At 40.0% G+C, this 16,258-nt stretch overlaps 1 long non-coding RNA gene across 2 annotated transcripts in view; it reads right to left on the bottom strand.

Moving 5' to 3' along the window:
• Nucleotides 1-1,333: 1,333 nt before the first annotated feature.
• Nucleotides 1,334-16,258, bottom strand: part of LOC112641419 (uncharacterized) — a 16,747-nt gene continuing 1,822 nt past the window's right edge. Inside the window, exons 2-3 of one of the 2 annotated variants that reach the window (XR_004804271.2) lie at nucleotides 4,744-4,927; nucleotides 1,334-2,892 (exon numbers count right to left, since the gene is read on the bottom strand). This is a non-coding gene — a long non-coding RNA (uncharacterized LOC112641419). The remainder of the gene's footprint in view (nucleotides 2,893-4,743; nucleotides 4,928-16,258) is intronic. The other variant, XR_003124622.3, reaches the window with a different exon arrangement.

The raw sequence follows: 16,258 nt of genomic DNA, 5'->3' as shown, positions 1-16,258 counted from the left end.
TCTATCATAAGTGTTATTTTTATTATTTTGCATAGATAAATAATATAAATTAATACATTGATTAGTTTCATTTAAATCTGGGTTTACACTCAGAAGGATAATTATCAAGGACGTCTGGGTGGTGCAGTCGGTTAATCTGACTTGTGGTTCGGCTCATGATCTCAGGGTTGTGAGATTGAGCCCTGAGTCAGGTTATGTGCTCAGCACAGAGTTTGCATGAGATTCTCTCTCCTTCTACTCATGTTCACTCTCTCTTTCATATAAAATAAATAAACCTTTAAGAAAAATAGAAGGATAATTATCAGACTTTTCTTTAGTTGTAGGGACAAATCAATAAGATGATTGTAGAATTGTGGCAAGAAAAATATGAGCAGAAAACATTTTTATTCTGCCATATTGGGAAGAAAAATAGAAACGACTATATAAAAAGAAGTCCATAATGTTACTTCATTTGTGTAAGGTTAGCAAAAAGATTTTTTTTTTAAGAGAGAGATAGAGAGTTGGAGTTTCAAGGAGGAACAGAGGGAGGTGAGAGAGAATTTTAAGTAGACTCCCAGGTCAGCACAGAGCCCAAAGGGTGGGTTGATCTCAAGACCCTGAGTGGAAACCAAGAGTCAGACGCCCAATAGATTGAGCCACCCAGGAGCCCCCTTAAGGAAAAAATTTTTGAAAATTGAGATAGTCTGTATACGTGTTTTTAATGTGTATAATATTTAAGAGAAGTTGGCATATTAGAGAATCTGACAGATTAGTCTTGTGATTTCAAATTGAATTGTGTAATTTAGACTTGTAATTTGAAGCTGAAAGGTATAAGATAATTTGATTATGTTTGTAAACAGTATTGAAATCTTTAAGATAACTTGATTTGCCACACTTAAAAGCTTGAAATATTAGGTTTATGAGAGTCATTTACATGCTTGAATATTTTCTTGTTTGATGTATAAATTGGCCATATGAGGAATTTGAAGTGCTTGAAAAAATCAAATATATTAAATTTGTAAATGTAGTTTAAATATGTAAGAGAACTTAATTAGCTAACTTTGTAAATGGCAAGAGTAATGTTCAAGCAGATTTAATATGTCAAGCCCATGGGCTAATTGAACATTAATCAAGGAACAAGTTATTGCTTTTATTTTTATATGAAAATTACAAGATTTCTAAATAGAACATCAAAGTTATGCAAGTTCAACTTAAAAACTTAAGAAAATCTGTTTGTAAATTTACAACTTTAATTAATTGAAAATTGATTTAAACACAACCAATTGCCAATGCTGTAAATGAACCCAAGTTTGTCTGCCCAATGCATGGCAAAACCAATCACTGAAACATCAAGTACGCAGCAGGGAAAAGATTTATTCGAAAGGCAGCAAAAAGAGGAAACAGAGGTTGGTTCAAATCTGTCTCCCCTGAGTGAAATTAGAACAAATGTTTATAATCTTAGGGGTGGGATTACATACACATTGATGCAAAAGACAGGGAGATTTATGACTATTCATGAGGAAAGATGGAGCATGCGCATCCCATGTTCACTTTAGGGTGGAGATACAAAATTAAAACGAGGCACAATTGGGTGCCTGATGTCAGGAAGTCAACTGTAGGACAAGAGGGGCTATGCCCATCTCTGAAAGGAAGTATATACTGCATAAGTTCTTGGGCTCATTATCACAGGGAAGGAATGCAGGGCATTGGTGTCAGTGAGCCTCATTTATATCAGTCCAAGCCTCAATGGAAACAGTTACTGGATTTGTTGTGGGGTCTGAAACGAAACAATAGCTGATTAGGGAGAGACAGGCCTCTGAAAAACAAGCTTTAAATTTCCTATTAGTCTTAACCTCATTAATCCTATGGGGCACATTTTCAGTCCCTCCAGAATTATGATCATTCCTCAGTCTTGAAGGAATTGGGACAATGACTGCTCTGGCTACTTCCTGCAGTTTTAGGGTTTGAGGAATGAAACAATTTTGCACTTTGTTGGAAGTATTCCCTAGTATTCGGCTTAACATGTACATTCTGCATGACCAAAACATTAGTTTCTTCTTTGGCCATTTTAGAGCAACATTGGAAAGCACATCTTATTAGTACAGATACAATTAATGAAATGAAAAGTATAGATAACCCAAATCTGAGTAGTCCTTGTAACATTGCTAATCCCTTGGGGAATCCAGAAAAAGAGTCCAGTAATCCAGTCACTTTTTCCAGGCACCTCTGGCGAAATTTGCTATGGCCAAGTGGCTTGCTCTCTGATTTTATCTAAAGGAGATTTTAGTTTTTACTGCAGCAGAAGCGTTAATATAAACACAGCGAGTTGTGCTAGCAATGGCATTCTATCCTGTTCTGCAAGAATATAGTGCAAAGCAATGTGATTATCAAGTGCTACCTTAGCTAACAAATTTACTTTCTTTTTAAGTTGGGCAACAATGGTAAGAGCAGCTTTGTTGGCCAACTAAAAATGTTCTCCCAAAAGAATACCAAGATCTAGCCTCTTGATAACAGGCAAGTAATCCCTATCTGGTGTCGATTCCCTTTTCGCTCAATAAAAGGTCTAAAAGTTCACTGGAATAGTGAACAGAGAAAGGAGTAACCAAATTTCCCTAGTGTGTAGACCCCTCCAATTCTCCAAATGTCAGTACCTAGCTAGATAAGCCCAGGATTGGTTAGGAGTAATGAGAAGATCCCTCTTTTGACCAAGATTTTTTTCTTACAAAAACATCACAAATCAACACTGTTCCCTCATATTCATTCTGGACTGTAGGTACAAAGTCTGCTCCATACATCATGAACCAGTCTCAGTCTTGAGAATAGGTCAGTTCAGTTAAACAGCTGGGTCATCTCAGGAGGTGGTTCCTGCAGGTGGGTTCTCAGGCCTATATTAAGAGGCAATAAGAAATATTTCTGTGGAAACAAAAACACAGGTTAATGTTATAAATCCAGTGTTTGAGTCCCGAGTGCTGCCAGTGAGAAGATTTCTAGATGTCAGGCTTCAAGCATCTTCAGATGGAGTGAGGGCAGGCAGTGGCAATCTGATAGTTTTTCCCCATTTGCAGTTTGAATGTCTCTGGTCATCTTCTTGAGTGGCCCATACGGTAACAGGCACTAAGATTGTCTACACATGACCATTGTGGCAATTTCTCTAAAATTTACTTCAAATTGTTCAGCTTCAGTTTTTCAGGGCTTTAGGAAAAAGGGCAGTTTTGGTTCTCAATGATTCCAAGTCAAGAGAATGGGGAAAAATTTTAGTTTTAGAGAGTCGTAGTCAGGTATTTGAGGAAACCAGAAGAATTCACTATCCAGCCCATTAGTTCTGGAAATTCTTACTCAGCTTAGTTTTATGATCTTAAAGGTATCAAAAACTTGTATTCGCCGAGTCCTTTCTGTGAATCTCTCTGAAGCTGAAATACATTTGCAGGAGCAACAGATTAAAACAATAACCGTAAATGATAAGACTCAAAAATGGCCATGGTTAAAGATCTGATGAGAGTTCATTATAATGCAGGTGACAAAGAAATCTGGTTATTTCTGTGACACATAACACTTCAATAATTAGAATTACAAATGGCTGGCTCAGTTGGTAGAGCATGTGACTCAATCTCAGGGTCTTGAGTTCAAAACCCACATTAGGTATAGAAATTTCTTAAATAAATTTTTAAAAAGTTTTTTGACAATCTGTGAGAACTTCTCTGAACAGTATGCAAAGGCTTAACCCAACGTGTAAAAGTCTACAAATACTAGCAAACATTGGAAATTATCTGTTATTCTCCGCATCATGGTGAAGACCATCTGCTGGTCCTCTCCAGGTTCAGTGCTTTTGAGTTCTATGTATGTATGTATGTATGTATGTATGTATTTAAAGTAATGTCTACACCCAACATAAGGCTTGAACTCACAACTTCAAGATCAAGAGTTGGATGTTTTACTGATAGAGACAGCCAGGTGTCCCCTAGTTTTATACCTTTTAGGACTGGTGGGGACACAATCCTAGAATTATTCTTAGCACAAATGTCACATTTCTAGACTATCTTTTGGATAATTCTCTGGAGTTTGGGGTTCACAATATATCTTATACCCACTGAAAAGTAGTATCTCACTCATAATGGTGCTTTGGTGAATATGACTATTTCTTCCATAAGATGTTCTGGGATAAGGAATACTCCTTATTCACTATATTTCTGCTGACTTTTTTTTAAGATTTTATTTATTTGTTCTGAGAGAGACAGAGAGGAGAAGCAAGCAGGCCTCAGGGAACCCGATGTGGGGCTCGATCCTAGGACTCCAGAATCACGCCCTGAGTCAAAGGCAGACACTTTAACCGCTGAGCCACCCAGGCATCCCTTCTAGCTGACTTTCGTGCCAGCATTGTTCCCAAATCCCCATTCCTTAGCTCTTCTTAGGTCTTCCAAGGAATATCTGGATTGGCATTTAGTTAGGCCTATGTCTGGCACTAACGGCATCATAGAAGGTTTTGGAGACTTCATATGGGCTGCCACCTTGGTGACAAGATCAGCCTGATTATTTCTTTGAGCTATATAATTATTAGGCTTCTTATATCCTGGGCAAAGAACTACTTCCAGTTCTGGTTATATTATAAGCATAATTCTCTCAGTTTCATTACTGCAGTTGATAAGTTTAGAACTTCTTCGGTGTGTCTAATTTGTTTCTTATAGTTAATAATTCTCTTTCTTTCCATATGGACCCATGTGCATGAATCACTGAGAAAGCATATTTTGAATCTATATATAAAGTTACCTTTTTCCCTTACCAAATAAAGGGCCCTTGTTACGGCAATGGGTTCTGCCTTTTGAACAGAGGTATCTGGTGGAGGAGTTTCCACCTCCAAAGTTCCTTAGCTGGTAATCTCTGCATATCCAGTTTTCTGTTGTCCTTGGCCCATGAAGCTGTTTCCATCAGTAAACATTTCCATGTCAGGATCCTACAATGGCACAACAGTTAGGTCCAGACAGCTAGAATAAGCTTGCTCAACTATTGAATACAATCATAAATGGGTTCTTCTGCACTAACAAGTAGCAAGGTAGCAGGATTTAAAGTGAAGACAGCCTTCAAAGTAACATTGGGGTTATCTAGTAAAGTGGATTGGTATTTGTCCAGTCTTCTAGATGTTAACCAATATTCCTCTTTTTGCTTTAGTAAGAGAAGCACACAGTGGAGGGAGTATAGACAGTGATGGGTTGGCCCAAAATAAAATTTTCTGCTGCTTTTACCAGATCACAAGTGGCAGCTCTTAAGCAGACAGGCCATCCCTTGGTAACAGTGTCCAATTGCTTTGAGAAATAAGCATCAGATCTTCTAGTACAGCCAAGATTTTGGGTTAAGACTCCAAGGCCATGGGACACCTGGGTGGGTCAGCGGTTTAGTGCCTCCCTTCAGCCCAGGTCATGATCCTGGATTCCCGGGACTGGGTGCCACATCGGGCTCCCTGCGTGGAGCCTGCTTCTCCCTCTGCCTGTGCCTCTGCCTCTCTCTCTGTCTCTCATGAATAAATAAATTAAAAATCTTAAAAAAAAAAAGACTCCAAGGGTAATAATTCCTTGTCATTCATGAACAGATAGATCAAAAGGCTAATTCTTAATATCCAGGAGGCCCAATGCAGTTAACAACTTTTCTCTGATAATCCAAAAGGTCTTGTGACATTCTCTAGTCCAATCAAGAAGACTCAATGGGTCAATGGGAAGCTGGGGCGAGCAAAGTTGGTGACACTCATGCATATTAAACTTTATGGCAGGGCAGCCCCCGTGGCGCAGTGGTTTAGCGCCGCCTGCAGCCCAAGGCGTGATCCTGGAGACCCTGGGCCTGCTTCTCTCTCTGCCTGTGTCTCTGCCTCTCTCTCTCTGTGTCTCTATGAATAAATAAATAAAAATCTTAAAAAATAATAAAATAAAATAAACTTTATGGTGGTGTAGAGATTCTGAATCTCAGTACCCATCAAAGGAACAAGCGAAAGGGAGCATTCAGCCCATTCTCTCCGCCTTCTTGGAATTTGGCCTCATTCAGCCCGTGATTGATCTCCATACAATTCACCTATTTTTCCTCTACAAAAATCAGGCACTCAAGTGCTTCATAAAGGGGTTTAGCTAGCAGGTCAAACAAAGTTAGGTATCCAAATTCAACAAAACCCAGTCATTCATAGAAACCTGCACAATTGGGCAGCCCCAGTGGCGCAGCGGTTTAGCGCCGCCTGCAGCCCAGGGCGTGATCCCGGAGACCTGGGATCCAGTCCCACATCCGGCTCCCTGCATGGAGCCTGCTTCTCCTCTGCCTTTGGCTCTCGCTCTGTGTCTCTCATGAATAAGTAAAATAAAATCAAGAGAGAAAGAAAGAAGAAAGGAAGAAAGAAAGGAAGAAAGAAAGAAAGAAAGAAAGAAAGAAAGAAAGAAAGCAAGCTGCACAATTGTCTCTTGCACAATTGTCTCCTGCATGGTAGGGACTACCACTCAGACTAGAGCCTCCCTTCTATCAGGGAGCAGATTTCTTTGTCTCTTTGAAAACTCAAAACTGTGCTATTTCATTGGGAGATTTGGGCCTTTGTGAGATTTGGGCCTTTTTCCTTGAAACTTTGTAACCTCCCTCAGCCAAAATGTCTAGAGTCAAAATAGTATTGAAGTGTGAAGACTCTTTTGTTTTACTCAGCAATGAATATATCATCCACGTAATGGAGGAGAGTCTCCATCTCTAATTAGAGGTTTCTCAGATCTTTAGCTAGGACTTCCCCAAAAATGGTGAGGGAGTTGTTAAAACCTTGGGGAAGGATTGTCCAGCAATACTGTTGCTTACTCTTGGTCTCAGTGGTCTTCAGTTCACACAAATCTAAACCAAGAAAAATGCAAAATAAAGCATCCTTTAGATCCAGAGCAGTGAACCACCTAAAGTCCCCAGACAAGGTTGTTAAGAGAGTATGTAGATTGGGTAGCACCCAGTGGATATAGTCTGCAATATGGTTAATGAATAGCTCTTAAGTCTTGAGTGCCTGATTTTTGTAGAGGAAAGATAGGTGAATTGTATGGAGATCATCACAGGCCGATGAGGCCAAATTCCAAAAAGGCAGGGAGAATGGGCTGAATGCTCTTTTTTTCATTTGTTCCTTTGGTGGGTACTGAGATTCTGAATCTCTACCCACCACGAAGTTTAACATGCATGAGTGCCACCGGCTTTGTTCGCCCCAGCTTCCCATTGACCCAAACATCTGATCTTAGCTTGTGTGTGTGTGTGTGTGTGTGTGTAAAGTGATCTTACCTTTTGGATAACTTCTTCAGGAAGCTTTGATAGGACTTATCCACCTTCATGTAGTAACATTGCTTGAAAGGCACAAGCTTGCTCTGGGGGTACTTTTTTGTCCAGGTGACCAGGTACAGAAGAAGTAGCTTCAGCATTAAATTTAGTTAACAGGTCACATCCCAGTAAAATAATGGGGCATTCAGGCATATACAAAAACCTGTGTTTAAAGTGAATTTGTTCCATCTGTCAGGCTAGTGGTTGTAAGAAGGTTTTAGCCAACACTTCTCCCTGAGACTCTTGCTACAGCCATGGTTTGATCTGATAGCAGAGAGAGCCAGGAGTTCAGTACTGACTCTGTGTCCCCAATATCAATAAAAAAAGTCTGTAACTTCATTTTCCACCTTCATTGTTATCTGGGGTTCCTTGTAGGAAATGATGACAAGCTTTTCAGGGTTTAAAGGAACCCCTGAGCTCCTTCATTCTTGGTCACTATCAGTCAATTCAGGCATCTGGTGGGCAGTTTGTTGTCCTGTCCCATTAAGAGACCTTGTGAACTTGGGGCATTCCTTTTTCCAATGGCCTTCCTTGAAGCCCCAAATTGAGACATCCTGTGGGGCCCAAGAACCTCAAATTTCTTATCTGGGTACACCTCATCCTCATTGTGGTCCTCAGCCTGGTCTTGGTTTTCCTTGAATTAGGGCAACAAATAGCAAGGTAGCCTGCTGTTTCATTTTCTATGCTATTTTCTCTTTTGCACATGTCTGTTAAAAACTTTAAAGAAAAAAAAAAACTTTAAAGATAGGGCCACCTGAATGGCTCAGTCAGTTGGGCATCTGACTCTTGATTTCAGCTCAGGTCATGATCTTAGGTCGTGGGATTAAGTCCTCCATTAAGCCCCACACTGGGCTCTGTGCTGAGCATAGAGTCTGCTTGGGATTCTCTCCCTCTGCCTCCCCACCTTCCCTCTCTAAAAAAACAAACAAAACAACATTAAAAGCAATCTCAACCAATTGTGACACAGACATTCCTACTCTCTAGACTTTGGAGTTTCTTTTGAATGTCTAGGATATTTTGCCCCCGCCATGTCATATTTATCATTTTTAAATTCTCTGGTACCACAGGATCCATATCAGTATATCTCCTATATATCTCAAAAATCCTTTCAAGAAAGTCTGAAGGCTCCTCATTCTGTTTTTGCTTTATTTCTTTTTTTTAAAACAATTTATTCATTTGACACAGAGATAAAGAAAGAGAACATGTGCACAAGCAAGGGAGTGGCAGGCAGAGGGAGAGAGAAAAGTGGGCTCCCCACTGAGCAGAGAGATGGGGAGATGGGGCTCCTTCCCAGGACCCCAGGATCATGACCCAGGCTGAAGGCAGAAGCTCAACAGACCGAGCCACACAGGCACCCTATCTTTTTTTTTTTTTTTTTAAGATTTATTTATTTATTTGAGAGAGAGAGAGAAAGACAACGAGCAATGGGAGGGGCAGCAGGAGAGGATCACAAGCAGACTCCCTGAGATCATGACCTGAGCCAAAATCAAGAGTCAGATGCTTAACTGAACAAGCCACCCAGGCACCCATTGCTTTATTTCTTTTTTTTTTTTTTTTTTTTTTTTTTATTTATGATAGTCGCACAGAGAGAGAGAGAGAGAGAGAGAGAGAGAGGCAGAGACACAGGCAGAGTGAGAAGCAGGCTCCATGCACCGGGAGCCTGACGTCGCACAGAGAGAGAGAGAGAGAGAGAGAGAGAGGCAGAGACACAGGCAGAGGGAGAAGCAGGCTCCATGCACCGGGAGCCTGACGTGGGATTTGATCCCAGGTCTCCAGGATCGCGCCCTGGGCCAAAGGCAGGCGCTAAACTGCTGCGCCACCCAGGGATCCCCATTGCTTTATTTCTTAAAACTTACTCAAACTTCTTTGTTTAGGGACCCCCTTTCTTTTTCTTTTTTTGTTCAAGTATAATTAATATACAGTGTTTTCTTAGTTTCAGGTGTATGATATAATGATTCAGAAATTCTATGCATTTTTAGCGCTCATCAAGATAAATATACTCTTTTTTAAAACTTAGTCGCAACTTTATTTATTTCAAGTAATCTCTATGCCCAATGTGGGGCTCAAACTCAATACTCAGAGATCAAGAGTCACATGCTCCACCAACTGAGTCAGGTGCCTCAAGGTAAGTGCACTCTTAATTCCCTTCATCTATTTCACCCATCCCCCCACCTGCCTCCCCTCTGGCAACCACCAGTTTGTTCTCTGTATTTAATTAAGAGTTTGTTTTTTGGGGCAGCCCAGGTGCTCAGTGGTTTGGTGCTGCCTTTAGCCTGGGACCTGATCCTGGAGACTTGGGATCAAGTCCCACGTCGGGCTCCCTGCATGGAACCTGCTTCTCCCTCTGCCTGTGTCTCTGCCTCTCTCTCTCCCTCTCTGTGTCTCTCATGAATAAATGAACAAAATCTTAAAAAAAAAAGAAAGAAAGAAAAACTATTTTAAAAAGTTTGTTTTTTGTTTGTCTCTTTTTTCTTTGTGTTTTAAATTCCACATATGAGTGAAATCAGATGGTATTTGTCCTTCTCTGACCAATCTACCTATTTCACTTAGCATCATACCCTCTAGGTCCATCTATGTAGTTGCAAATGGCAAGGTGTCATTCTTTTCTTTTTTTTTTCCTTTGGTGTCATTCTTTTTAAGGCTGAGTAATATTCTATTGTATAAATATATCATATCTTCTTTCTTTTTTTAGAGATTTATATATTTATGAGAGAGAAAGAGCATGAGTGGGAGGGGCAGTGGAAGAGGAAGAGAGAATCTCAAGCAGACTCCTTGCTGAGGGTGGAGCCCAATGTGGGGTTTGATCCGACAACCCCAAGATCATGATCTGAGCCAAAATCAAGAGTTAGTTGCTTAACCAACTGCACCACCCAGGTGCCTTTATTCATCTATTGATGGACATTTGGCTTGCTTCCATATCTTGGCTATTGTAAATAATGCTGCAATAAACAAAGGGGTGCATATATCTTTTTGAATTAGTGTTTTCGTTTTCTTTGGGTAAATACCCAGTAGTGGAATTACTGGATCGTATGGTAATTCTATTTTTAATTTTTGGAGGAACATTCATACTGTTTTCCACAGTGGCTGCACTGATTTGCATTCCCACCAACTGTGCATGAGGGTTTCTCTTTCTCTACATCCTTGCCAACAATTGTTATTTCATCTGTTTTTGATTTTAGCCATTCTGACAGGTGTAAAATGATATCTTATTGTGCTTTTGATGTGCATTTCCCTGATGATAAGTGATGTTGAGCATCTTTTCATGTATCTGTTGGCCATCTGTATGTCTTCTTTTGAAAAATGTTTATTCAGGTCTTCTGCCTTTATATTTATAAATCAATTTATAATCGAATTGTGTGTGTATCTTTGTGTGTGTAGAGTTGTATAAATTCTATATTTTTTTAAAAGATTTTATTTATTTATTAATGAGAGACACAGAAAGAGAGAGGCAGAGACATAGGCAGAGGGAGAAGCTGGGAGCCCAATGCGGGACTCAATCTCGGAACTCCAGGATTACTCCCTGAGCCGAAGGCAGATGTTCAACCGCTGAGCCACCCAGGCATCCCAAGTTCAATATATATTGTAGAGTTGAAGAAGTTATATGTTTTCAGTATCAACCCTTTATCAGATACATCATTTGCAAATATCTTCTCCCATTCCGTAGGTAGTTTTTTTATTTGTTAATGGTTTCCTTCACTGTATAAAAGCTTTTTATTTTGGTGTAGTTTAATTTTTAAATTCATTCTACAAGGCCAGAATTTTCCCAAAAGCCAGACAAAGGCAAAGAAAGAAAGAAAGGAAAAAAGGAAGGAAGGAAGGAAGGAAGGAAGGAAGGAAGGAAGGAAGGAAGGAAGAAAGAAAGAAAGAAAGAAAGAAAGAAAGAAAGAAAGAAAGAAGAAAAGAAAGAAAAAAAACAAAGGAAGCTAGCTATAGGCCAATATCTCTGATGAACATAGATACAAAAATCCTTAACAAAATATTAGCAAACTAAATCCAACAATATATTTAAAAGGTCATTCACCATGATTAAGTGGTATTTATTCCAGGGATGCAAGAGTAGTTTAATATTCACAAATCAATCAATGTGATACACCACATTAACAAGAGAAAGGGTAAAAACCATCTGATCATTGCAATAGATGCAGAAAAAGCACTAAACAAAGTAAAACATCCATTCATGATGAAAACTCTCAACAAAGTAGGTTTAGAGGTAACATACCTCAATAAAGGCCATATATGAAAAATCCATAGCCAACATCATACTCAGTGGTGAAAACCTGAGATCTTTTCCCTCTCAGGTCAGGAACAAGACAAGGATGTCCACTCTTACCACTTTCACTCAACATAGTACTGGAACTCCTAGCCACACCAATCAGACAAGAAAAAGAAATAAATGGCATCCAGATTGGTAAGAAAGAAGTAAAACTTGGACTATTTTCAGATGACATGATACTATATATAGAAAACCCTAAAGACTCCACCAAAAAAATACAGGAACTGATAAATTAATTCAGTAATGTCACAGGATACAACATTAATACCTAGAAATCAGTTGCATTGCTATACACGAATAATGAAGTAGTAAAAAGAGAAATTAATGGGATGCCTGGGTGGCTCTACAGTTTAGTGCCTGCCTTCAGCCTGAGGCATGATCCCAGAGTCCCAGGATCAAGTCCCGCATGGGTCTCCCTGCATGGGGCCTACTTCTCCCTCTGCCCATATCTCTGCTTCTCTCTCTCTCTCTCTGTCTCTCATGAATAAATAAATAAAATCTTAAAAAAAGAGAGAGAGAAATTAAGAAAACAATCCCATTTACAATTGCACCAAAAAGAACAAAATACCCAGGAATAAACTTAAACAAGGAGGTGAAAGACCTATACTCTGAAAACTATAAAACACTGATGAAAGAAACTGAAGATAACACAAACAAATGTAAACAAAGCTATACCATGCTCATGGATTGGAAAAACAAATATTGTTGAAATGTCCATACTGCTCAAAGCAATCTGCAGATTTAATGAGCTCCTATCAAAATACCAACATCATATTTCACAGAACTAGAATAAATAAATCCTAAAATTTGTATAAAACCACAAAAGACCCTAAGATAAGACCCAAGACCCTAAAAGATAGCCAAAGCAATCTTGAAAAAGAAAAACAAAGCTGGATGTATCACAATCCCAGATCCCAAGATATACTACAAAACTGTAGTAATCAAACATTATAGTACTGCACAAAAATAGACATATAGATCAATGGAACAGAATAGAAAGTCTAGAACTAAACTCATGCTTATATGGTCAATTAATCTATGACCATGGAGGCAAGAATATACAATGGGAAAAGTCTCTTCAACAAATGGTGTTAGGGAAACTAGATAGCTACGTGCAACAGAATGAAACCGTATCACTTTCTTTCTTTCTTTCTTTTTTTAAGATTTTATTTTTAAGTAATCTCTACACTTAATGTGGGCTCTAACTCACAACCCTGAGATCAAGAGTCACATGCTCCACTCAGCAAGCCAGCCAGTCACCCCCCACTTTCTTATACAATACACAAAAACAAACTCAAAATGGATTAAAGACCTAAGTGTGAGACCTGAAGCTATAAAACATGAAGAAAACATAGGCAGTAATTTCTTTGATATCAGCCACAGAAACATTTTTCTAGATACATTTTCCTCAGGAAAGGAAATAAAACTAAAATTAAATTATTGAGACTACATCAAAATAAAAACCTTCTGCACAGTGTGGGAACCCCCTTTCTTAATCTAGCTAAAATACCACCAATAGTATTCAAACTTACCTTGGTCTCCAATGTTGACATTCCAGTTGGGATTTACAGTAGGAACAGGCATCATGGCATTAGCTCTTAGGGAGTTATGGGGGTTTTAGCATGCAGCCAGGTAACTTCCCTAGTTTTTTTTTTTTTTTTTTTTTTTAGTATTAAGTGTCATTCCTCAGAAGTGAGGAGAATACTTAACAAATTTTGTATATCTGCAAAAGTGGGGTTCTGGGTGACAAAAATAGATGTGAATGAATTTCCATCCTCTTGGGGTCATCTCTGTAAGTAGGCATATTGTTTTTCCAGTTACACAAAGTGGAGAGTGGACCCAAATCATCCCTACAGGAAATCCCCCTTTCCCCTGCATTTAAGCCTCAGACTGGGACCTGCCTTAGCAGATATTATCCTCCCTGGGAACTAGCTCAATTTGACCAAATTGAGTTAGGGTATAAGAAGGGGAGATCATTCCTACCTGTTGGCCCCCTGAGGCTAAGGGTCATGGTTTGGGCTCTGTAAGGGGTTCAAGTTGTTGGGACTGGGACTGCTGAGGACAGGCAGTAGCTCTGGTGCCCCCCATAGAGTAGAAGGGGAGTTTAATCCACGTAATCAATAAATCATCCTCCTCTCCCTGGTGAGGATTAGGCAACACGGGCTTTTTAGTGTTACTGGTTTGTTGGAATAGAATTTTACATCTTTTCTGAGCTGGCTTATTTGATACAAAAGCAAAAAATGACTGAACATCCCATTTACCTTCCCTTTTACAAAGGCAAATCTAATTGCAAGATGATATTATAATTTAAGGATCCATTAATTGGCTATTTTTTTCCAGAGTCTAATGAATATTGTAGTCAAGCAGTGTTGCAAAAGATCATTTTTTTTCCTTTTCATAGGTTCACAACTAAACATTGTCCAATTTTTGAGAATATAATCCAAAGGGCTGCATGCAGTGATCAAATTGTCATTCCCCATTTCCCAATTAGAACACAGCCAGTTTTATTCAAATACACCACAAACTGCAGGAACAAATGAGGCCAAGAGTACCTCTGTGAACAAAGATTCACTAGTTTCATTCTAAAAGTTGGGGCTTTACCAACTGAGTAAATGGTTTGCTAGTCAACCTTTTCTTAAGTAAACAAGAAAAAGGCCAAGAGATCTAAAGCCAAACCCCCTATTCATTCCACCAAATGAGAGGAAGAAAGAATTTGGTCACTTGTACTGAGTTACTCACTAAAGGGATGTCTGTCTATACGGAAACCAAAGGGATTTCCTTCCCAGAAGAGTTAAATTAAGCGCCTGAGGTCAGTGGAGTCAAATTGGGGTGTGGCCCCAGGACAAAGAGCCTATGTGGCTTCTTGGACTCCTCACCAGACTCCCTTTAATAGGCTGGTGCAGTGGAACCAAGATCAAAGAGCTCCTGGCTGGCTCACCAAATTTGTGACCAATCCAAGTTCATATGACTAAAGTACAGCAGAGCCAATCACTGAGATATCAAGTATGCAGCAAGAAGAGAGTTTATTCAAGAGGCAGCCAAAGGAGGGGAGACTGGCTGGCTCAGTCAGTGGAGACTGTGACTTTTGATCCTAGGATCATGAGTTGGGGCCCCAGGTTTGGCATTGAGCTTATCTGAAAAAAAAAAAAAAGAAAGAAAAGAAAAGAAAGAAAGAAAAGAAAAGAAAGAAAAGAAAAGAAAAGAAAAGAAAAGAAAAGAAAAGAAAAGAAAAAAAAAGGCAAAGGAGAAGGGAACTCAACCCTCAAAATCCTCTCTTCAAGGGGGAAGAGTCAGGGATATTTAAAGGTAAATGAAAAAGGACCTGGGTATAGGGAAGAGGAGCTACATGATTTTACAATCACATAAAGGAGGGGATCCCTGGGTGGCGCAGCGGTTTAGCGCCTGCCTTTGGCCCAGGGCGCGATCCTGGAGACCCCGGATCGAATCCCACGTCAGGCTCCCGGTGCATGGAGCCTGCTTCTCCCTTTCTCCCTCTGCCTGTGTCTCTGCCTCTCTCTCTCTGTGTGACTATCATAAATAAATGAAAAAAAAATTAAAGAAAAAATCACATAAAGGGAGTTCATAAATAAGGGAAGGGGGCAGCCCAGGTGGCTCAGCAGTTTAGCGCCACCTTCAGCCCAGGGTGTGGTCCTGGGGACCTGGGATTGAGTCCCATGTCAGGCTCCCTCCCTGCATGGAGCCTGCTTCTCCCTCTGTCTGGGTCTCTGCCTCTCTTTTTCTCTGTGTGTCTCTCATGAATAAATAAATAAAATTTATAAATAAATAAATAAATAAATAAATAAATAAATAAATAAATAAGTAAGGGAAGGGTTGAAGTGATCTCACTGTCAGCATCTTCACAGATCTTCTGCTTGCCTCTTCATATGACTCATGATGAGAAAATAGCCCACTTGGTATGATTCCAGGGTAGGGTTTTAGGCCCTTCTATATCAAATATTCATCCATCAGACATTGGTGCATGCTCCAAGAGAAGGTTGGGGGTCCTAACTTGTTCTGATGGGTTTCTACTGAAACCTGAGTCTCTGCAAAATAACTAAACCATATTGTTATGCCAGGCAAGAATGTTATCTATAGAAACATGGCAGCAGGGCAGCCCCAGTGGCACAGTGGTTTAGCGCCACCTGCAACCCTGGGTGTGATCCTGGAGACCCAGGATCAAGTCCCACGTTGGGCTCCCTGTGTGGAGTCTGCTTCTCCCTCTGCCTGTGTCTCTGCCTCCTCTGTGTGTGTGTGTGTGTGTGTGTGTGTGTGTGTGTGTGTCTATGAATAAATAAATAAAATCTTTAAAAAAAAAAAAGAAAAAGAAACATGGCAGCAGGTTGAATTCTGAGAATAGATTTGGGTAAAAAGTTACCCTTGCATTTACTGGTCCCCTTAATCGTTAGGTAAAATTTGTAGTTAGCTTTCTCTCTCTCTCCCTCTTTTTAAGATTTTATTTATTTATGAGAGAGAGAGAGAGAGAGGCAGAGGGAGAAGCAGGCTCTGAGCAAGGAGCCTGATGTGGGACTCAATCCCTGGTCTCCAGGATCAGGCCCTGGGCTGAAGGCAGTGCTAAACCGCTGAGCCACCTGGGCTGCCCTCTCTCTCTTTTTTAAGATTGTATTTATTTATTCATGAGAGACACAGAGAGAGAGGCAGAGACACAGGCAGAGGAAGAAGCAGGCTCCATGCAGGGAGCCCAAT

The sequence above is a fragment of the Canis lupus genome, chromosome 12 (assembly GCF_003254725.2).
Source record: "Canis lupus dingo isolate Sandy chromosome 12, ASM325472v2, whole genome shotgun sequence".
NCBI classification, from domain to species: domain Eukaryota; kingdom Metazoa; phylum Chordata; class Mammalia; order Carnivora; family Canidae; genus Canis; species Canis lupus.
The sequence above is the reverse complement of the archived record's forward strand: the minus strand, read 5'-3'. Positions and strand labels throughout refer to the sequence as shown.